This window comes from Triticum urartu, chromosome 7A, assembly GCF_056163025.1.
Source record: "Triticum urartu cultivar PI428250 chromosome 7A, HENAU_Tu73, whole genome shotgun sequence".
Classification (NCBI taxonomy): Eukaryota; Viridiplantae; Streptophyta; class Magnoliopsida; order Poales; family Poaceae; genus Triticum; species Triticum urartu.
In genome coordinates this window covers 574,570,416-574,593,649 of record NC_141879.1, presented here as the reverse complement: position 1 = coordinate 574,593,649, position 23,234 = coordinate 574,570,416, and positions in this window count along the sequence as shown.

Genomic DNA, 23,234 nt, shown 5'->3' with positions numbered 1-23,234 from the left:
TGCTCAGCAGCTTCAAGCAGAGACTTTCCGGCTCTCGGTAGATCTAAACGCATCAAACGAGGTCATGAGGATAAGGCACCAAAAGGCTCAATCACGTCTGCCTCTGATTTATGATCCTAGGAACCTCTTCCACACACCTAGGGCTGGTAACCCGCCGGAGGCAAACCGGGTCACAACACCCGGGACTAGGGCACCGGTTCAACCGCGGGCCGCGGAGCCCCCTCGTGTGAATACTGCTCCACCTCATCATGCACCAATACCACCAGGTCACTTTTCTAACCCTTTGGGGAATCTAATCGCCGCGTCGGTGCGTTTGGCGGCTCTCCCGATGGAGGTGACTCTCCGACGGCAATCGAAACACGAAGGGTTAGAGAACTTCTTCAGACGGCTTTGGCACAACAGGATGCATACTCTTATAGCCGAGACAAAATCCATTCAACCCCTTGCCCAAGCCGGAGCCCGAGCTATAGCATGCGTATGGACTCAGCGACCATGTCAAGTAATGCCCAACGCCATAACCAACCACGCAGGCATAACCCATCGCAGGATGGAGCCCTTAACTTGGTGGATCAGGAGAGGATCCTTCAAGAGGCCGAGCGGGCGGTTCAACAGGCGGCTGAGATGGCGGCTCACCAGGCTTTTCCGGTTTATCCAGCGACCTTTGTTGAAGCAGGTGTGGCCACAAGGATAGGAGGTGTCCCTTGTCTAGTGCCGGCTCTGCGTAATGAGCGTTTGCCAAAAGACTTTAAGGGGCCTCACAAGGTGCCTAATTACATAGCAAATTTGCAGCCCGAGGCATGGATTGAAAGTTATGAGATGGCAATGGAGTTACTAGAGGTCAGTGATGCAGCAATGGCCAAGTACTTCACTATGATGTTGGATGGAACGGCACACACCTGGTTGAAAGGATTGCCACCCAACTCCATCGGCTCATGGGCGGAGTTGAGAGCCAGGTTCATTCAGAACTTCAAAGATACATGTAAGCAACCTATGTCGATCGTGGACTTGACTAACTGTAAGCAAGAGGAAGGTGAATCCACGACCCATTGGGTGCGCCGGGTCAAGGAAATAATACATTCATCTGATAAGATGGATGCCGGCTCCGTAGTCTTAATGTTGGAGAAAAATTTCCGTTCTGAACCTCTGAAACAGAAGCTGGGGCAGCTCAAACATGATTGTAATGACATGGGCCAGTTGATGGCGGCTCTGGTCAAATATGCCGACTCAGACAGTACCAAGGATCCCGCGTCTGACGAAGAGAAGACAGGGAAGGGAAGAAGAACAGCAATGCCAAAGGGCACCAGCATAACCCGGCGAATCAAGGAGGTAATAAACGTAAGGCTGACGGTAGTCTGGAGTTTGTGGCTAACACCAATGCACAGGGCAACAATCAACGGCGCAAGGGGAGGCCACCTCCTCGGTCAGGCGGGTCAGGCCCCACCCTTGAACAATTGCTGAATGAACCTTGTCCCAGACACGGCACCCGAGAGAAGCTGGCCACTCATCTATGGAAGGACTATACGATCATGAAGGCTTTTAAGAATTCTAACATGTTTGATGGTAACCATGGACCTGGCAGCGGCTCAGGCGATGGCGGCTTTCATGGCCCGGGCGCCGGCTCAAGCGGTGGCGGTTTTCATGGCCAGGGCCATCAAGGTAGTCAAGGCGACTATAATCAGCAATCCGACCAGGGCAGTCAGCAGCAGCAACATCCTCTGATAATTGTTTTCGATTGTGAGAATTATTTTCAACCATCCAGAGCAATTCAGGAGTCTTTTCAGTTTGATTCTCCGGAGCCATCATCTCAGAATTATTTATTCCAGCTTTCAGCTCTCGTTCTCCAAATCTTACCGGTGCATCGCTCAAGTATTCTCTAGTCAGCTCATGATCTCTTCGTTCTCATGTATCCAAATCCCCTCAAGTATCTTCATTCGTTTTCCAATTCTTCTCGGTGAATGGTGCCTTTGCTACGTTCATTTTCAATTCTTACGGTGGTTCGTTCAAGAATTCTCTTCCATTGTTATTGTATCAATTCATTCGTTCTATCCAAATCCTACCGGTGGTTCGTCAAAGACCTTCTCAAGTTTGTGCTATGTCTTTCCCCAATCCTTTCTACGAGAATAAGTAGTATGCCAAATCCGTTGCTTGTCATCAATCCAAATTGATGAAGGATACACATAACGTAATTCTTATTATTGTTTCATCCAAGTGATCTAGTTTCTTCTTTCCGGAGATTGTTCGTGATATCAATTTCTCGGTTCGAGGTGCTTCATCTTTTCTTATCTGGAGTTCCAAGTTTTCCGCATTATATCATCACGAAGATTCATCTAAATCATTGCAAGGATTCACCTTGTGTTTTCAACTTCTCTTTCTTTCTATCATCCTTTTATTACCAGAGTTCTTCATGGAAGATCTACATGATGGCTCATCAAGGATTTAATTCCTTCTCGAAGTTCATCGAGATTCTTTTCAGAGGAGCTCAAGTATTCTTCATCTTGCATTACAAAGTGCAATTCGTTCTACCTTATCTTTTGAGGTGGTGTTACGCCATTTTTGACAATTGCTTGGTGTTTCATGATTCACAAGTTGTTCGGAATGACATATTGTAAACCCATCATTTTCAATTCGTTCATGAGATCCTTTGCAACCCATCAATCTCTTCATTGTAATTATCTTGGGTTATATTTCACCTAAAGCTTTCCCTAAGGATTCTTGCTATTTATGGTGCTTATAAATGATCCAACTTCTTCATTTATCCTCCCGGTGAAATAAGTTTCTCGTCTCCTTGCTTATATCAATCCAGTCTATTGTTTTTCGTTAGTGGCAGAATTTCAACTCATAATTTTGAGAAGTTTTCCTTAAGCCCACTACAAGTTTATTCGTTTCATTGTTGTTTTTTCCAACAACTCTGTTATAACCTTATTGGAAGGGTCCTCTCCAAGCACTTTTGTGGCAGAAGTTGGCTTTTCTTCTCCATCCTTTCATTCCAATGATCTATATTCTATTCTTTCTTCCGGAGGCATTGTGATGTTGCTCTTTTCACTCATCATCTTGAATTGTGAGGATTGTGTTCTTTCATGCTTATCCATTTAACCAGAGTGTTGTGTCCTCTGCTTAAGTTCTTTTCAACTTATCAAGTCTTGCATATCTTTTCAACCGGAGTGCTGTCCGAATTTGTTCTTCCTTGTTCCTCTTTTCTAACGGAGTGTTTTCAACTTTGATCATCTCCGTTGTATTATTTTCTCAAAATGGTTCAACCTCTCAAGGTTCTTTGGTTTCACTCGTTTGTCAAAGAAGCAACTTAGTTTTACCTCTTCTCTTCCGTTTCCCTCCGGTGCCATCCTAGATCTCGGGACGAGATCCTCTCGTAGTGGTGGAGTGTTGTAACGCCCCGGATACAACTTTCCACATTTGTAACTCCTACTCTTGCCTTTTCCGGAGATGAGTTATGAGATTCTCTTCGTGGTTGGGTTTTTGTATTTGTTTTGCATTTTGTTCATGTCATGCATTTCTTATCATGTCATCATGTGCATCACATTTGCATTCGGGTTCGTCTCATGCATCCGAGCGTTTTTCCCGTTGTCCGTTTCGCAATCCGACACTCCCACATGCACCGGCGCACCCCTCTTGTCTCTTTTCGTGAGCGGGTGTTAAACGTTCTCGGAATGGGCAGAGATTTGTCAAGTGGCCTTGGTACACCACCGATAGACCGCCTGTCAAATTTCATTCCATTTGGAGTCCGTTTGATACTCCAACGGTTAACCGGGTAACCGCGAAGGCCTTTTGTGTGTTAAAGCCCAACACCCCTCCAAAACGGCCCAAGAACCCATCTAAACCTTCTCCATGTCCTCCGTCGTTGGATCATGATCGTGTGGGCGAGAACTACACCTCATTTGGACACTCCTACCTCCTTCTATCTATAAATAGGTGTCCCTCCCCGAATTCTCGCGCAGATGAAACCCTAGCCTAGCCCCTCTCCGCTGCCGGACACGTCCGGATCGGAGCCGGACGCGTCCGCCGCCGCGCCCTATCCATTCGCCTCCTGCCATGTGGCGCGCCACCGCTGCCCGCCGCCGAGGCCCGCTAGGCCTGCGCCCGGCCCCCGCGGGCCCAGCGACGCCGCCGCCGCCCGCGTCCCTCGCGCCGCCCGACTCCTCCCTCGTGCCGCCGCGTCTGCTCCGCCGCGCCGCCCCGCATCGACGCCGCGCCGCCGCCAGCCGCCCGAGCGCCGGCCGCCGAGCTCCTCCGCGTCGGCCGCCGAGCTCCTCCGCGTCTCCCGCCGGTGACCGCCGCCCTCCGCGCCTCCCGCCGCAGTCCGTCGTCCTCCGCGCCGTCCGCCGTCGTCCGCGCCTTCTCCGGCGAGCTACGCGAACCCCGACCACTTCTCACGCGAGGATCCGGCCAGATCCGCTCCCGCCTCAATCTGCATGCCCGAGTCAACCCTAGATCTCGGAGAGGTCTATTTCTTCCAAGTCCCTTTTCTGCATTATTTTTATGCTCCCTTCATCACATCGTATCTCAATGACCGTAGCTCCAAATGATGCATATGATATGTCGAATTGTTCACCTCGTTGAGTTCTTCATGCCAGTAGCATTTCCATGCATGTTCATGTTCATTATGATGCCATTTTCATTGATGCAAGAGTGCTATATAATGTTAACTGCTGGTACTTATCAGATCATGAGTTTTTGTCATTTTTGTTGCGTTTGATGTGTGCATTATTTGAGTATGAGGTCTACATGAGTTTTGAACTACATCATGCCATCTTTACAGAGGTGCTTGTATTTTATTTTTGTGATCTATGTGGTGACTAGCACAAGCATGCAAACTAGGATTCGTGATGTTGCTGTTTTCACGGACTTAGGATTTTGCCAAGTCTTTTCCTGCTGTTATTTTGATGCCATGTAAACTTGATGCTATAGTGAGATCCATGCTTGTTTTGAGATACTTCAGTAAGGATGTTTTGAACATGTGGTTATGCTCTATCCATCCACGCACCTGTTTGCAATTATGGAGTTCTCTAGCATCTCTTGTTCTTGCTCTACTTTTGCTATAAAATATTCCTGGCAGAATGTTAACATGATAATCAATATTGCCATGGTTGTTTGTAGTGATCCATGCATCCTATGAACTTGCTCTTGCCGTGGTTAGTTCCATGAACATGTCATCTTACTGTTGGTATGCTTATATTGTCATTTAGTGCTTTGTAGTGAGTGGCATGAGCTCGCAAAGTTGCTATCATAATTCCATTTATGCCATGCTCTGTTTTTCTACAAACTTTGAAACTGGAATAAAACTTGCTATGTTTACATGGGTGCCATCATATTTTATGTGCCTTTTTGGCTCATGATCAGTAAGGGACTTTTGATCTATGCATTTAGTATAATCATGCCATGCCTTGGTTTGCTATGATATGTTCCTGTAGCATGTTGTTCGCTTGCTCTAAACATTGCTTCCTGATGTTGCTTTTGACATGTTAGTATTTTCACAAAGTCTGTGATGCTGATATCTTTTGCACTTTTGCCATGCTTGTTTGAACCTGCTCTTTTGTGATTTAGCCGTAGCTCCGTGTTCATGTTTTGTCAAGCATCTCTTGTACATCACTGCCATATGCTTTGTTGCTATGTTGGTGTGCAGTAGCTTAGTTTCTTGTTGCATTCTAGATGGCATCGTGCTGTTAATCGCGGAATTATGCCATTCTTGTTTTGCTTGCCATTTGCAAACCGTGCATCCATTTCTGGTGATCCTTATATTGATTTCAACCGAAATCATCTCATCTTTCTAGCGGCATACTTGGTTTGCCAAATTGATGCCTTGATCATTCTTTCCCTTCCGGAGCACACATATGCATTGCATATCATGTCTTGCATGTCATGCCATGTATTGCATCATGTTGCTTGTGCATTGCACGTGATTGATTGTTGTTCCATTGCTTGTGTTCTTGCTTTGGGTAGAGCCGGGAGACGAGTACGTGATGAGGAACCCGTTGAGTTCGCTAACGAGGATCAAGCTTTCGACAACTCTGAGTACATTGCAGGCAAGATGACCATACCCTTGAAATCACTTCTATCTTTGCTTGCTAGTTGTTCGCTCTATCGCTATGTCGCGCTACCTACCACTTGCTATATCATGCCTCCCATATTGCCATGTTAAGCCTCTAACCCACCTTTCCTAGCAAACCGTTGTTTGGCTATGTTACCGCTTTTGCTCAGCCCCTCTTATAGCGTTGCTAGTTGCAGGTGAAGATGAAGTTTGTTCCATGTTGGAACATGGATATGTTGGGATATCACAATATCTCTTACTTAATTAATGCATCTATATACTTGGTAAAGGGTGGAAGGCTCGGCCTTATGCCTAGTGTTTTGTTCCACTCTTGCCGCCCTAGTTTCCGTCATACCGGTGTTATGTTCCTTGATTTTGCGTTCCTTGCGCGGTTGGGTGTTATGGGAACCCCTTGATAGTTCGCCTTGAATAAAACTCCTCCAGCAAGGCCCAACCTTGGTTTTACCATTTGCCTCACCATCATCTATACTTTTCCCTTGGGAGTCGCCCTCCCAAGGGTCATCTTTATTTTAACCCCCCGGGCCAGTGCTTCTCTAAGTGTTGGTCCGAACTGGGCGATGTCCGACGCCCCCTGGTGAAAGTGCATTATATCGACTAGAGGGGGGGGGTGAATAGGCGATTTTTATGAAAGTCTTTAAAACGTGAGAGTTATGAAGACAAATAGTGAAGATTATGCCTATTACTATGCAGCGGAAGTTAGATTACACTAGGCCAGCCATGGTCATGTATTCAATAGAGTGAAAGCACAATGACAAACAGCTTCAGTGTAATAAGGATCAGGTAGGAAGAAGTTATGAAGCCAAACAGATCATACATTCACGTTGTGAAGACAAAAGATAAAGCAAGCATGCAATGGCTTCACAATGAGTAACAGTAAGAAAAGGAAGTGAAGATGAAACCAGTGACTCGTTGAAGACAATGATATGTTGGACCAGTTCCAGTTGTTGTGACAACTGTACATCTGGTTGGAGCGGCTAGGTATTTAAACCTTAGGACACACAGTCCCGGACACCCAGTCCTGAACACACAGTTCAGGACACCAAGTCCTCACCGTATTCTCCTTGAGCTAAGGTCACTTAGTCCTCGCCCAATCACTCTGGTAAGTCTTCAAGGTAGACTCCCAAACCTTCACAAACTTCGTTCACTGGCAATCCACAATGTCTCTTGGATGCTCTGAACGCGATGCCTAACCGTCTGGAGGATTCACAGTCCTCAAGTGTAATAAGTCTTCAGATCACATAGACAAGAAGACTTAAGTGATGCCCAATTTACTTTGGCTCTGGGTGGTTAGGGCTTTTCTCCTCACTAGGAATTTTCTCTCAAAGGCTTTGAGGTGGGTTGCTCTCAAACGACAAAAGCCATGCACTGAAATCTGAGCAGCCAACCATTTATGGTTGTGGGGGTGGGCTATTTATAGCCACTTGGCAACCCGACCTGATTTGTCCGAAATGACCCTGGGTCACTAAGGAACTGACACGTGTCTCAACGGTCAGATTTCAAACTCTCATGGCAACTTTACTTGGGCTACAAGCAAAGCTGACTTGTCCGGCTCTGGACAAGATTCGCTCTCATTGTCTTCACTCGAAGACTTAGGTTTTTGTTTTAGGCATCACTTCAGTCATTCTGACTGGTTCTCCTGGACCCCACTTAACAGTACGGTGGTTCCTATGACTCAACACAAAATAAAAAGAACTACGAAAGATCTAAGTCTTCGAGCTCCATAGGCTTCATAACGTGTCTTCTTTTGTCATAGTCTTCAATGTGAATATCTTCATATAACACCTTTGTCTTCAATGTCTTCATACAATTTTAGGGGTCATCTCTGGTAGTAAAACCGAATCAATGAGGGACTTCTACCTGTGTTTTCCTGCAATTCTCACAAACACATTAGTCCCTCAACTAGGTTTGTCGTCAATACTCCAAAACCAACTAGGGGTGGCACTAGATGCACTTACAATCTCCCCCTTTTTGGTGATTGATGACAAACTAGTTGAAGTTTTCAACGGGGAATATAATGTGTGAAGTTTGTAAAGGATAGGGAATTGTCTTCATAAGTTGCAAGGGCTCCCCCTGAAGATGTGCATATAAGTTAATTTGCTTTTGGAATGCAAATGCACATGGCAGGTTGTACTTGTGGAGATCCACTTCAGCTTATGATGACAATCCACTATGCATGTGAAAGTATATGAAGATAATGACATGCATAATGGAAAATGGACGTCTGCAGAATGAGATAAGTGCGGAATTTATCATCGCACATGCGGAATTTATCTTCGCAAACAGAGTGGCAAATGAGTAGCAGACGACCATCGAGTCTTAGTTTTACAACTCAAAGAACCGAATGTAACAAAAACGAGAGTTGTAAGCACGAAGCAAAATGTAGCAAAAAATATAGCACCCGCCCATATGGACCCGCTTGAAGACTATCAACTCATATGCTTCTCCCCCTTTTGTCAGCAAGGACAAAAAAGGTTCGAAGACATAGACTGTCTACTCGTTTCCAGGAGCAGCAGGGTCGTTGGAGGTGGTTGGCGGTGCAGAGGAGCTTGGAGGTGCTGAAGCAGGTGGTGGTGATGTAGCATCGTCGTCTTCATCAATGATCCTTGCAGTAACTGTGGCAGCAGATGAAGAAAACTCAGAGTCTTCAAGTGATGGTGTGTTGCGCATCATAGCCCTTCTAGGAGGTGTGGTGTCAAACTTGAAACGCTCTGTGAAGCCATCCTCTTCAAGTTCAGCTTCAGTACATATCATTGAGAGCCCTTTCCATGTACGACGGCAGGTTTCGTGTGTAACGAAGGCATTCTTGGTGGCAAGGTTTCGAAGACGATTGACATCCACCAAGAGGCTCTTCATCTGACGTTTTAGCCAGTCGTGATGCCTATCCTGCTTTTGGTGAAGGGCCACAAGAAGCTCTCAGTCAGTGAGGGCACGAGCGCGCTTCTTGGGTCTTTGAGCATTTGTGCTGTCTATGGCTTCAGTAGATGCTGGGTGTGGTGCACGTGTAGTGCCAGCCAACGGATACACCCTGGATATGGCTTCAACACCTTCAACGTTCTGCGTGAAGCTCTGGTGTTCTGCATTCTGAAGACTTATTGGTTGCTTGGCAGGTTCGGGATATATGGCTTCATCAGAGGTATCCACATCTGGCAGGAAGTTCCGATGGTTTCGGGCTGAGGGCTGATACGAGATCGCAGAGTGCAGTTTGATTAGCCTCATCACCCAAGGAGCATAGAACTTCAAACCAAATAATTTTGAGCCTGACGCTGCAAGCCGGCGTATGAAGAGATCCTGTGCGTTGAAGCATTTGCCATGCAGGATATAGAATATGAGAGTCTTCATTGCACCCTCAATCTTGGCATGTGGAGAGTGTCCCTTAATGGGCCAGAGAGTCCGCCGAATGATGTGATATATGGTCCTGGGCAGGTACTCTAGGTCTTCAACGAAGAACTCAGTAGGATAGGGTGCATCATGGGGCAATGGCTTCATCATTGAAAGCATCTGACTCATATTGGGTTCAGGCCTCTGGAATATGCTCTCAATAGCTTCAAAATGTAGTTGACAGCCTTCCTCGAAGAATTTGCCTGGAGTGGGCAGGCCGGTGAGCTCAATGATATCAAATGCATTGGCTTCATGATGGACATTGCCGGTCATCCACTCCAGGATCCAAGTCTTCGGATCTCTGTTGTATCCTTTTATATGGAGGGTGGCATAGAACTGAAGCAGAAGCTCTTCATTCTAGTGCTCTTCATCAGTCACAAACGGCAGCATACCCACTTGCCTAAAGCAATCCAAAGCTTCCTCAAGACAGGGCAGACCAGCAATGGCTTCAACCTCAAGGCGCTTGTGCGGGAAGATGCGACCTTGGTTGTATAGGATGCATGAATAATAGTTGCACTGAGAATAGCTCCAGAACCTATCTGATACAATCCTTTCCCTTGAATAGGGGTTCTTGGAGCTATTGAAAAATGTATTGTCTGCCTTGAAGCTGTTAATATCAAAGGAGCCAGGTGCTGATGCAGGACCTGGGAACCATGGAAGCCTTGGGACTGGCTTCTGGACATGAGGCCTGTGCTCAATATGATAATCAAACTGTGGACCTGCAGCAGACTCAGGAACAGAAGTGTCTAGCTCAGTAGCTTCGCTGTCCGCTGAAGCATTTGGTGGGGCGGGCTCCACATTGGCTTCAGTGTTTGTGGTGGCAGCCGCAACATTTTCTTCCTCCGCTTGTGTAGTTGGAGGAGCAAACTCAGGAACGTTCTCCTGGAGAACTACATCTTGATGGAGCGGGGGAGTGGGTTCTGGTGGTGCTTCTTCATTGTCTTCGGCTGATGCAGCCGGAATTTCTGCAGTATGGACTTGAGGCCTTGGACCTTTGCGAAGCCTACGGAACGCAGACGATGCTTGTGGGGTTGGAGTGGGCTGGGACTCAAGGTCTTCTTCCTCCTGAGGGCGATCCGCCCATGACGCATCTTGTGCCATTGGCGTCAGAGGATGACCAATGCTGATGAGTTCGCTTGTTTCAAGCTGAGGAAGGGCTGCATCATCTTGCACATTGTCCTGGCGACCAATGTCTTCAGCAGTTGTGGTGCCGGCTGCTGGAATATCTTTAGCTTCAGGAGCCTCTGTGGGAGCAGGCTCATGAACTGTCAGCTGACGTTCTGCGTTGGGGTGAATGACAGAGAGGGGTTCAACCACCAAGGGCTCTGTGGGAGCAGCCCGAGCTTTCTTGATCTTATGCTTCTTCTTGGTGGGGTCAGAAGGAGAGGCTTCAGAGTGTTTCCTCTTCCTAGCTTCAGCCTCTGCATTCCGTGTCTTCTTAAGCTCTGAAGCGGTTGACCGGCTCTTTGGCTTCGAGCCAGTCGTGGCGGTTGGGAAGACAATCGGAATAGCTTCTTGTCTTGGTGCCTCTGGTTCATTCACAGCAGACTGCTTCTTCTTCTTCGCGGCCATCTTGGGGTCGATGCTAGGACGCCCAAGTGCCTTGCGCTTCTCGGCCTCATTGTAGGCCTGCACACATCGTTCTGCCAGAGACTTCATCCGCTCACGCGAGCCCTGAGCTTCAGCATGCTTCTTCAGAAAATTTTCCTTGAGCTCATGCAACATGGTTTTGAAGCTCTTCACTTCCTGCATGCTGAGCCTGGTCATGTGCTTCTTGAACTGAGCCTTTTCATGATCAATTTTCTGCTTCAGCTCAACAATGCGCTGAGCAATGGCTAGTTCTGAAGCAATTGCGCCTTGGAAGGCAACGCTGAGGCCAACGGGCAGCTGCAGATCTTCGAAGCTTATGTCCGGTGAGGCAAACCGTTCATCGATGAAGTTGTGGATGATGGCAACATCAAAGAGAGGTAGGTTGTTGAAGATTTCTAGTTCTTCCTTGCTTTTGATGAGCTGCTCAAGAGCGTCATCTCCAAGATCTTCATCGCTTGATAGATCAATGGCTTCACTGCGCAGAATGGCAGCAGCAGTGAGCTCTTTGCGGTGTGTTGTTGGGGCTCCTTTTCCTTCTGGGGCTTGGAGACGCGGGATACGTCTTCAGACTGCACACTGACTTCAGGAGGTGCAGTTTTCAATGGCTTCGCCCTTGAGATTTTTGAGGCAGGGGCCGGCTTTGAAGCTTTTGGTTTCTTCGTCTGCTTTGGCTTTGGCACAGCAGGGGCTTCATCAGACTCAGAGTCAGCTGGAGGGTCATTCAAGGCAGTCCCTTGGACTAAGATGTGGGTGATCAGGCCCTCAAGATTGGCAAACGGACCGATGACATTGGGTTCTGCGTCACGTGTGCCATCTGCCCTTGGTGCGGAGGGACCAGGGTTGAAGTCTAACCCAAATTTCTTCTTGTTTAGCTTCGCTGACTGTTGGGAAAACTGAAAGTTGCGCTTGAAGAGATTGTCGTCACGACACCAGAGGAGTGACGATGTATGCGCATCATTAGGCTATGGTCCTCGGACCATGCATGGGTAGAAGCCTTGAGCAATGGCTTCATCTCTGGTCTTGGGTACGAGATTCTTGTATAAGATGTCCCCCCATGGCTTCTTGATGGCACATTTCTCAGCATACTCCTGAGTGACGAAGCGGTATTTGAATCACTGTTCTGCCCAATAGCGTCGAATCCATTGGATTCGGGTCTTGCGCTGCCCATAACTTTCTTCTGGATCTGTTTTGTACATTTCTGCCAAGTCTTCAGGCAGATCTTTGGAAGTTCCTTCACGTCTCTGTCTGCCCCCCTTCCTTGCTGCCGCTTCTGAAGCCATATACTTTAACTTGAAAGGCTTCAAAACTTTCAAAGGCTTCAAAGGCTTTCTTTTGCTTGACCAACAGGAGCTGGCTTCAGGAGAGTTTATGTGATGCTGTAGGAATTCTGCAAATGAATGCAGACTATGAGAACCGAAGGATTCTCCCACGGACATGTACCTGTGACAGCATTAAGGTGCGAGGGAAGGGGAAGAGGTCATATGCATTCTCAGAAGGTTTTCAAGATTAATCAGTTTAGAAGATATTGACCTCATCGTGCGAAGACATTCACTCATAGATAAGAAGTTGGTTCCAGATTTGTACGAACCCACAGATCAGTACAAGTGAGGAATCTAAGTACTTTATGAAGCACAAGTGAATATACTAGGCATGTTATGAGATGCAGCGAGAGATCTAACTTGTGTGAAGAGAAACTTCTTATGGTAGAAAGTGACAGAACCATAAGATCAAAGGGGCTGTAAAAAGAAGTTTTATTTACCACACTGGAACTGCTAGACGGAAGTGGGAGATGATGCCGAGCAGTTCAGTCCTCCGTGCCCTAACTTGGCGATGGAAGACACCTACGGCGACGGCGGAGAGAACGATGTCCGCGGTCGGCGTGAGGACGGCATCGGAGAGGTTGCGGCAGCGAAGCGCTTTGTCGCCGGCGTCGTTGAGTGCTAGCGGTGGCGCTAGGGTTCATGCGAGGGTGGAAGAAGGAGATAATGACTGCGGTAAGTGTGAATTTATAGGCTCAGGGGCGGCACTGTGCTATTACTCAGGTGCCCCTGGCGATTCGCATCTGAGGAACGCGTGGCCAGTTTGCGGAAGTTTTGGGTCTGTTCCACGTCCCACGCACGCCTGGATTGTCGGGCGGTCGTTCCTGCTTCTTCGGATTTTATGTGGAGGAATGAGCATTAAAAACAGACTTTATGGTTGTCTCTATATCTTCAGCTGACAAGGACACAGTGAAGACATTCGACAGTTTCAATAGAATGCATATGACTTGGAGAGATATAATTTGAGATAGAAAGCATAGAGAGATTAGGGTCCGATCACATTCACTTAGTTCAAAAGATTCAACCAAGAAGACATAGCTATAAGTGAATGTTGTAGAGGACAGAACACTAGTATGTATATATCTATATAATTAATGTAGTGAAGATAATCATGAAGACATGTTGAGTTCGAAGCCAAACCAAATGTGAAGATATTGCAAGGTAACGCCATGAGTGAAACACTTCAAAATGGAACGTTTGGTGGTGGCGTTACCCACCGTATAGGAAGTATTAGACCCAGACATGGCGCACAATTATCATGGCGCTCCGAAGTCAAATTCCACATTAATGTATTCACACTTAGAATGTATGTCTTCATTGATTGAAGATATACTTTACTTTGTGTGTTGCACATCTAAGTCATCAATATGCATAAGTGTTAGGATGTGTGCCTGATCACAGGACATTTGAGGATTCCAAGATATTTAGCTCACACCGTAACTTGCAAAACCTCTTCTCATCCAAGGGCTTGGTGAAGATATCTGCCAATTGCTCTTCAGTGTTGACGTGTATGATATCAATGTCTTCCTTCACAACATGATCTCTGAGGAAGTGATGATGAATTTCAATGTGCTTTGTCTTCGAGTGCTGAACTGGGTTGTTGGCAATCTTGATGGCGCTTTCGTTGTCGCAGTATAGTGGCACTTGCTTCAGATGAATGCCATAGTCCTTGAGTGTTTGCTTCATCCACAGAAGCTGAGCGCAGCAAGATCCAGCAGCAATGTATTCAGATTCAGCAGTGGAGAGAGATACACAGTTCTTCTTCTTTGAAGACCAACATACAAGTGAGCGTCCCAGAAAGTGACATGTGCCTGATGTAGACTTGCGATCAACTTTGTCACCAGCATAATCAGCATCTGAAAATCCAACCAAATCAAACTCTGAGCCCTTTGGATACCATAATCCTAGAGTTGGGGTGTGAGCCAAATATCGAAGAATTCGCTTCACAGCTAAGTGATGCGACTCCTTTGGTGCCGCTTGAAATCGAGCACACATGCAAACACTAAGCATAATATCTGGCCTAGATGCACATAAATAAAGCAAAGAACCAATCATGGAGCGGTATACCTTTTGATCGAACTCTTTACCATTGTCGTCAGGACCTAGATGATGTTTGGCTGGCATTGGTGTTGTGAAGCCTTTGCAGTCTTGCATACCGAACTTCTTCAGGCAATCTTTGAGATACTTCTCTTGAGATATGAAGATACCATTGCGTTGTTGTCGTATTTGAAGACCAAGGAAGAACTTCACCTCCCCCATCATGGACATCTGATATTGCTCTTGCATCATATATCCAAACTCTTTACTGTACTTCTGATTGGTGCAGCCGAAGATAATGTCATCCACATATATTTGGCACACAAACAGTTCACCATCATATGTCTTCGTGAAAAGAGTGGGATCCAGGGAACCAGGTATGAAGCCTTTGCTCTTCAGGAAATATTTGAGTGTGTCATACCAGGCCCTGGGAGCTTGTTTGAGGCCATACAGTGCCTTGTTGAGCTTGTATACCATGTCAAGATGTTTTGGATTTTCAAAGCCAGGCGGTTGTGCAACATACACTTCTTCTTCAATCTTGCCATTGAGAAAGGAACTTTTCACATCCATTTGATATAGAAGTATGTTATGATGATTTGCATAGGCCAGCAGTATGCGTATGGCTTCAAGCCTAGCCACAGGAGCAAATGTTTCATCGAAGTCAATGCCCTCCACTTGAGTATATCCTTGAGCAACGAGACGAGCTTTATTTCTGACAACTTGACCATGCTCATCTTGCTTGTTGCGGTATATCCATTTGGTGCCTATTAGGTTGTGCTTCCGTGGATCAGGACGCTTGACCAGTTCCCATACATTATTCAGTTCAAACTGTTGAAGCTCTTCTTGCATAGCTTGAATCCATTCAGGTTCCATGAAGGCTTCTTCAACTTTCTTGGGTTCTGTTATTGATACGAATGCAAAGTGCCCACAGAAATTTGCTAGCTGAGTTGCCCTTGAATGAGTGAGTGGACCAGGTGCATTGATGCTGTCAATTATTCTGTCAATCTGCACTTCATTGGCAACACGAGGATGTACAGGGCGAAGACTTTGCTCTTGCTGATCTGTGTTGTTGTTGTTGGGAGGAATGTCTTCAGGCTGAGCAATGTCTTCATGTTGATCAGGTGCTGAGATGATAAGTTCTTCTTCAGGATGACCTTCAGAAGGTATAATCTCTCCAGTTCCCATAAGCTTGATTGATTCATTAGCTGGAATTTCATCTAGCACATTTGGCAGTTGCTCTCTTTGTGAACCATTTGTCTCATCGAACCGCACATCCACTGTTTCAACCACTTTGTAATGAAAGAGATTGAAGACTCTGTAAGAGTGCGAATCCTTTCCATATCCAAGCATAAAGCCCTCATGTGCTTTTGGTGCAAACTTTGAGGTGTGGTGTGGGTCCTTGATCCAGCACCTTGCTCCAAATACTCTGAAGTAACTGACATTTGGTTTCTTGCCAGTTAGGAGTTCATAAGATGTCTTGTTCAGAAGCTTGTGAAGATAAACACGATTGATTGTATGGCATGCAATGTCAATGGCTTCAGTCCAGAATTTTCTTGGAGTCTTGTATTCATCTAACATTGTTCTGGCCATCTCAATGAGTGTTCTGTTCTTGCGTTCGACGACGCCATTCTGCTGTGGCGTGTATGGAGCTGAGGATTCATGTGTGATGCCCAAGGTATCAAGATATGTATCAAGGCCAGTGTTCTTGAATTCAGTGCCATTGTCACTTCTGATGTGCTTTATCTTGGCGCCAAAATTGTTCATAGCTCGATTGGCGAAGCGTCTGAAGACATCCTGCACTTCAGTCTTGTAAAGGATTATGTGCACCCATGTATATCTAGAGTAATCATCAACAATGACGAAGCCATAGAGGCAAGCAGAAGTAGTAAAAGTTGAGTAGTGAGTGGGACCGAAAAGATCCATGTGGAGCAGTTCGAAGGGTTGTGTAGTAGTCATGATTGTCTTCGAAGGATGTTTTGCCCTTGTCATCTTCCCTGCTTCACAGGCACCGCATAAGTGATCTTTCTTGAACTTGACGCCCTCGATGCCTATGACATGCTTCTTCTTCGCAAGTGTGTGGAGGTTCCTCATGCCAGCATGCCCAAGCCTCCAATGCCAAAGCCAACATTCTGAAGCTTTTGCAAGAAGACATACTGTAAGTTGTGGCCCCGCTGAGAAATCTACCATGTACAAATCACCTTTCCGATACCCTTCAAACACTAGAGACTTGTCAGATTCCATTAGTACCAGGCAAAGATATTTTCCAAACATTACGATCGTATTCAAATCGCAAAGCATTGAGACAGACATTAAGTTGAAGCCAAGGGATTCAACAAGCATGACTTTATCCATGTGTTGATCCTTTGAGATTGCAACTCTACCTAGACCCAATACCTTACTTTTACCAGTGTCAGCAAATGTGATGTGGCTCTTGTCGGATGGATGTAATGTTGAGTCCATAAGAAGGCTTCTTTTGCCAGTCATGTGATTTGTACACCCATTGTCAATAATCCATTCTGAAGACTTTGAAGTCGCTGGTGTCGTACCCTACAGTGCAGTTAGGGGGATAGGCTTCACGAAGAGAATTGTGAAGCATAAACATTTGACGAACCAGTGGGTTATGAAAACTTAGATCCAGATTAGAACTAATAGGGAAAGTAGCATGCGATTCAGGAACGAGGTACATAACGATGCCATTTGGGCATTTTATCTTGCGCCCCACAAGATTTTTAAGTTCCCCAGCAATAGCGTCAGAAGATTCTGTTTTTCTGCTGGAGACCTTTCCCTGCAAAAGAGAGTTAAGCTTTCTTAACCACCCACATCTTCAAGGGTGGCTTAGGAGCAATAAGTCTAAGTGCAGCATCTGAGAATTTTGGCTTTGAAGCCTTAGCAAACAGTCTAGCAGGTGGACAATAATACTCATAGGAATAAGCAGAATAATTTTTGGTCATATGAACATGACGATTCGAAGAACCGCTCTCATATTCATATGCCTGAGTATGGTTTTCCTGCAAAACATTTGCGTTAGTGTAACTCAGGTGAGTCCTCTGTTTGTATGAAGCCTTTGGACCATATGAAGCCTTTGGTCTGAGGTTTGTCTTCTTCAAGTGAGGTGTCATGAAGACATTCACAGGAAGATTTTCCAGACACTTTTTCGGAACCCAGATCTTCTTCATAGGCGGTCCATTCCTGCAGTTAGTACCAATGTACCTGGCAAACACTTCACCATTCTGATTCTTAAACAATTTATAGTTTGCATCAAAGGATTCATCAATGATAATGGGGTTAGCACAAGTGAAGCCAGATAAATTGGATGGATCTGCTGAAAGTTCCTTTGCAGCAACCCATGTGGTTTTGGGGTACTGCTTAGGTTTCCAGTAAGAGCCATCTGCATTTATTTTCCTCACGAACCCAACACCCTCTTTCCTAGGGTTTCGGTTCAGAATCTGCTTCTTGAGGACATCACATAATGTCTGATGTCCTTTAAGACTTTTGTACATCCCTGTTTCAAGCAATGTATTCAACCTAGCATTCTCATCAGCAATAGTAGTGGTATCCTCAGCAGAGGGGTTAGTTACCACATCAACAGTTGAAGATATTGCAACAGCAGTAGCAGTGGAACATTCAGCAACAGAAGTAGCATTATCACGCTCAATGCATTTAAGACATGGTGGTTCAAATCCTTCCTGAGCGGGACTGATCTGTTTGGCGCGAAGTGACTCGTTTTCCTTTTGAAGATCTTCATGAGCCGCTCTCAATTTCTCAAGTTCTTGCTTCCTTTGAAGATAATCATAGGAAAGCTTTTCATGAGTTGTTGAGAGAGTATCAAGACGATCTTCAAGTTCCTGATACTTAACGTGAAGGTTTTTTATGTCTTCAATTAAGGATTCAGATCGAGTCATTTCAGCACCCAACAGATCATCGCTTCTGTCTAACAGTTTTTGAATATGTTCCATAGCTTTCTGTTATTCAGTTGCAATTTTAGCAAGTGTTTTGTAGCTGGGTTTTGAATCACAGTCAGAGTCATCGTTACTAGATGTTTGATAGTGAGTAGTGCGTGTGTTTACCTTGGCACCGCGTGCCATGAAGCAGTAGGTAGGAGTGGAGTCATTCTTGTCATTTGCGTCGGTGTCGGTGATGCAGTCATTGTCTTCAGTGTTGAAGATGGACTTGGCGACGTATGCTGTAGCCAGACTCGCAATGCCAGAATCAGACTCCTCCTCAGACTCCACCTCTGCCTCCTCAGATGCGGACTCCTCCTCTGAATCCATCTCCTTGCCAACAAACGCACGTGCCTTGCCAGATGATCTCTTCTTGTGTGATGAAGACTTTGAGGAAGACTTGGAAGAAGACTTTGAGTATTTCTTCTTCTTCTTGTCGTCAGAATCATATTCCTTGCTCTTCTTCTTCCTTCTGTTCTCATTGTCCCACTGTGGACACTCAGAGATGAAGTGTCCAGTTTTCTTACACTTGTGACATGTTTTCTTCTTGTAGTCATGAGCAGAAGCTTCATCATTCCTTGAGCTTGATCGTGAAGATTTTCTGAAGCCTTTCTTCTTGGTGAATTTTTGGAACTTCTTCACTAGCATTGCAAGTTCTCTTCCAATGTCTTCAAGATCATCAGAACTGCAGTCAGATTCTTCTTCAGATGAGGAAACAGCTTTTGCCTTCAAGGCACGAGTTCGCCCATAGTTTGGACCGTAGATATCTCTTTTCTTAGAAAGCTGAAACTCATGTGTGTTGAGCCTCTCAAGTATGTCAGACGGATCGAGTGTCTTGAAATCAGGACGTTCTTGAATCATCAGGGCCAGGATGTCAAACGAACTATCAAGTGATCTCAGCAGCGTCTTGACGATTTCATGTTTGGTGATCTCAGTGGCGCCGAGGGCTTGAAGCTCATTTGTGATGTCAGTGAGCCGGTCAAATGTGTGCTGGACATTCTCATTGTCATTTCGCTTGAAGCGGTTGAAGAGGTTGCGAAGAACACTGATTCTTTGATCTCTCTGGGTTGAGACGCCTTCATTGACCTTGGAGAGCCAGTCCCAGACCAGCTTGGATGTCTTCAAGGCACTCACACGGCCATACTGTCCTTTTGTCAGATGACCACAGATGATATTTTTGGCAGTAGAGTCTAGTTGAGTGAACTTCTTGACATCAGCAGCAGTGACACCTTCTCCAGCCTTGGGAACGCCATTCTCGACGACATACCATAGGTCGACATCAATAGCTTCAAGATGCATGCGCATCTTATTCTTCCAGTAGGGATATTCAGTTCCATCGAAGACGGGGCAAGCAGCGGAGACTTTGATTATCCCTGCAGTCGACATAGCTAAAACTCCAGGTGGTTAAACCGAATCACACAGAACAAGGGAGCACCTTGCTCTGATACCAATTGAAAGTGCGTTATATCGACTAGAGGGGGGGGTGAATAGGCGATTTTTATGAAATTCTTTAAAACGTGAGAGTTATGAAGACAAACAACGAAGATTATGCCTATTACTATGCAGCGGAAGTTAGATTACACTAGGCCAGCCATGGTCATGTATTCAATAGAGTGAAAGCACAATGACAAACAGCTTCAGTGTAATAAGGATCAGGTAGGAAGAAGTTATGAAGCCAAACAGATCATACATTCACGTTGTGAAGACAAAAGATAAAGCAAGCATGCAATGGCTTCACAATGAGTAACAGTAAGAAAAGGAAGTGAAGATGAAACCAGTGACTCGTTGAAGATAATGATATGTTGGACCAGTTCCAGTTGCTGTGACAACTGTACGTCTGGTTGGAGCAGCTGGGTATTTAAACCTTAGGACACACAGTCCCGGACACCCAGTCCTGAACACACAGTTCAGGACACCAAGTCCTCACCGTATTCTCCTTGAGCTAAGGTCACTTAGTCCTCGCCCAATCACTCTGGTAAGTCTTCAAGGTAGACTCCCAAACCTTCACAAACTTCGTTCACTGGCAATCCACAATGTCTCTTGAATGCTCTGAACGCGATGCCTAACCGTCTGGAGGATTCACAGTCCTCAAGTGTAATAAGTCTTCAGATCACACAGACAAGAAGACTTAAGTGATACCCAATTTACTCTGGCTCTGGGTGGTTAGGGCTTTTCTCCTCACTAGGAATTTTCTCTCAAAGGCTTCGAGGTGGGTTGCTCTCAAACGACAAAAGCCGTGCACTGAAATCTGAGCAGCCAACCATTTATGGTTGTGGGGGTGGGCTATTTATAGCCACTTGGCAACCCGACCTGATTTGTCTAAAATGACCCTGGGTCACTAAGGAACTGACACGTGTCTCAACGGTCAGATTTCAAACTCTCATGGCAACTTTACTTGGGCTACAAGCAAAGCTGACTTGTCCGGCTCTGGACAAGATTCGCTCTCATTGTCTTCACTCGAAGACTTAGGTTTTTGTTTTAGGCATCACTTCAGTCATTCTGACTAGTTCTCCTGGACCCCACTTAACAGTACGGTGGTTCCTATGACTCAACACAAAATAAAAAGAACTACGAAAGATCTAAGTCTTCGAGCTCCATAGGCTTCATAACGTGTCTTCTTTTGTCATAGTCTTCAATGTGAATATCTTCATATACCACCTTTGTCTTCAATGTCTTCATACAATTTTAGGGGTCATCTCTGGTAGTAAAACCGAATCAATGAGGGACTTCTACCTGTGTTTTCCTGCAATTCTCACAAACACATTAGTCCCTCAACTAGGTTTGTCGTCAATACTCCAAAACCAACTAGGGGTGGCACTAGATGCACTTACACCTGGGCAACCAGGGTCTATGCCAACCCGACATCTTGCCTATCCGGTGTGCCCTGAGAATGAGATATGTGCAGCTCCTATCGGGATTTGTCAGCACATTCGGGCGGTCTTGCTGGTCTTGTTTTACCATTTTCGAAATGTCTTGTAACTGGGATTCCGAGACTGATCAGGTCTTCCCGGGAGAAGGAATATCCTTCGTTGACTGTGAGAGCTTGTGATGGGCTAAGTTGGGACACCCCTGCAGGGTTTAAACTTTTGAGAGCCGTGCTCGCGGTTATGTGGCAGATGGGAATTTTTTAATATCCGGTTGTAGAGAGCTTCACACTTAACTTAATTAAAATGAATCAACCGCGTGTGTAGCCGTGATGGTCTCTTTTCGGCGGAATCCGGGAAGAGAACACGGTCTCATGTTATGCTTGAACGTAAGTAGTTTTCAGGATCACTTCTAGCTTCTCGACCATTGCGTTGCTTCTCTTCTCGCTCTTATTTGCGTATGTTAGCCACCATATATGCTTAGTGCTTGCTGCAGCTCCACCTCACTACCCCTTTCCTACCCATAAGCTTAAATAGTCTTGATCTCGCGGGTGTGAGATTGCTGAGTCCTCGTGACTCACAGATACTTCCAAACAGTTGCAGGTGCCGATGATACCATAGCAGGTGACACAACCAAGCTCAAGTAGGAGCTCGATGAAGATCTTGGTCGATGTTTTTCGACTTGTTATTCTGGATGATGTGTGAAGTGATGATTGTCACACAAATACAAGTTAAACATACATCATCCAGAATACAATCAAAGGTCCGACTACGGAACCAAAATAAAAGAAGACAACCCCAAATGCTAGATCCCCGATCGTCCCAACTGGGCTCCACTACTGATCAACTGGAAAAGACACAAAAACAACGACCAAGATCTTCATCGAGCTCCCACTTGAGCTTGGTTGTGTCACCTGCTCTGGTATCATCGGCACCTGCAACTGTTTGGAAGTATCTGTGAGTCACGAGGACTCAGCAATCTCACACCCGCGAGATCAAGACTATTTAAGCTTATGGGTAGGAAAGGGTAATGAGGTGGAGCTGCAACAAGCACTAAGCATATATGGTGGCTAACTTACGCAAATAAGAGCGAGAAGAGAAGCAACGCAACGGTCGAGAAGCTAGAAGTGATCAAGAAGTGATCCTGAAACTACTTACATTCAAGCATAACACCAGAACCGTGTTCACTTCCCGGACCCCGCCGAGAAGAGACCATCACAGCTACACACGTGGTTGATGCATTTTAAATAAGTCAAGTGTCAAGTTCTCTACAATCGGACATTAACAAATTCCCATCTGCCACATAACCGCGGGCACGACTTTCTAAAGTTTAAACCCTACAGGGGTGTCCCAACTTAGCCCATCAGAAGCTCTCACGGTCAACGAAGGATATTCCTTCTCCCAGGAAGACCCGGTCAGTCTCGGAATCCCGGTTACAAGACATTTCGACAATGGTAAAACAAGACCAGCAAAGCCGCCTGATGTGTCGACAATCCCGATAGGAGTCGCACGTATCTCATTCTCAGGACACACCGGATAGGTCAAGCTACGAGTAAACCCATCCCTCAAGTTCCCCCGAGGTGGCTCCGCAGGTTGCCCGGTTCGGACCAACACTTAGAGAAGCACTGGCCCGGGGGGGTTAAAATAAAGATGACCCTTGGGTTGGCCGACCCAAGGGAAGGGTAATAGGTTGTTAGGAAAATGTACAACCAAGGTTTGGCCTTGCTGGAGGAGTTTTATTCAAAGCGAACTGTCAAGGGGTTCCCATAACACCCAACCGCGTTAGGAATGCAAAATCAAGGAACATACAACCGGTATGACGGAAACTATTGCGGCAAGAGTGGAACAAAACACCAGGCATACGGCCGAGCCTTCCACCCTTTACGAAGTATATAGATGCATTAATTAAAATGAGAGATATTGTGATATCCCAACATATCCATGTTCCAACATGGAACAAACTTCAGCTTCACCTGCAATTAGCAACGCTATAAGAGGGGCTGAGCAAAAGCGGTAACATAGCCAAACAACGGTTTGCTAG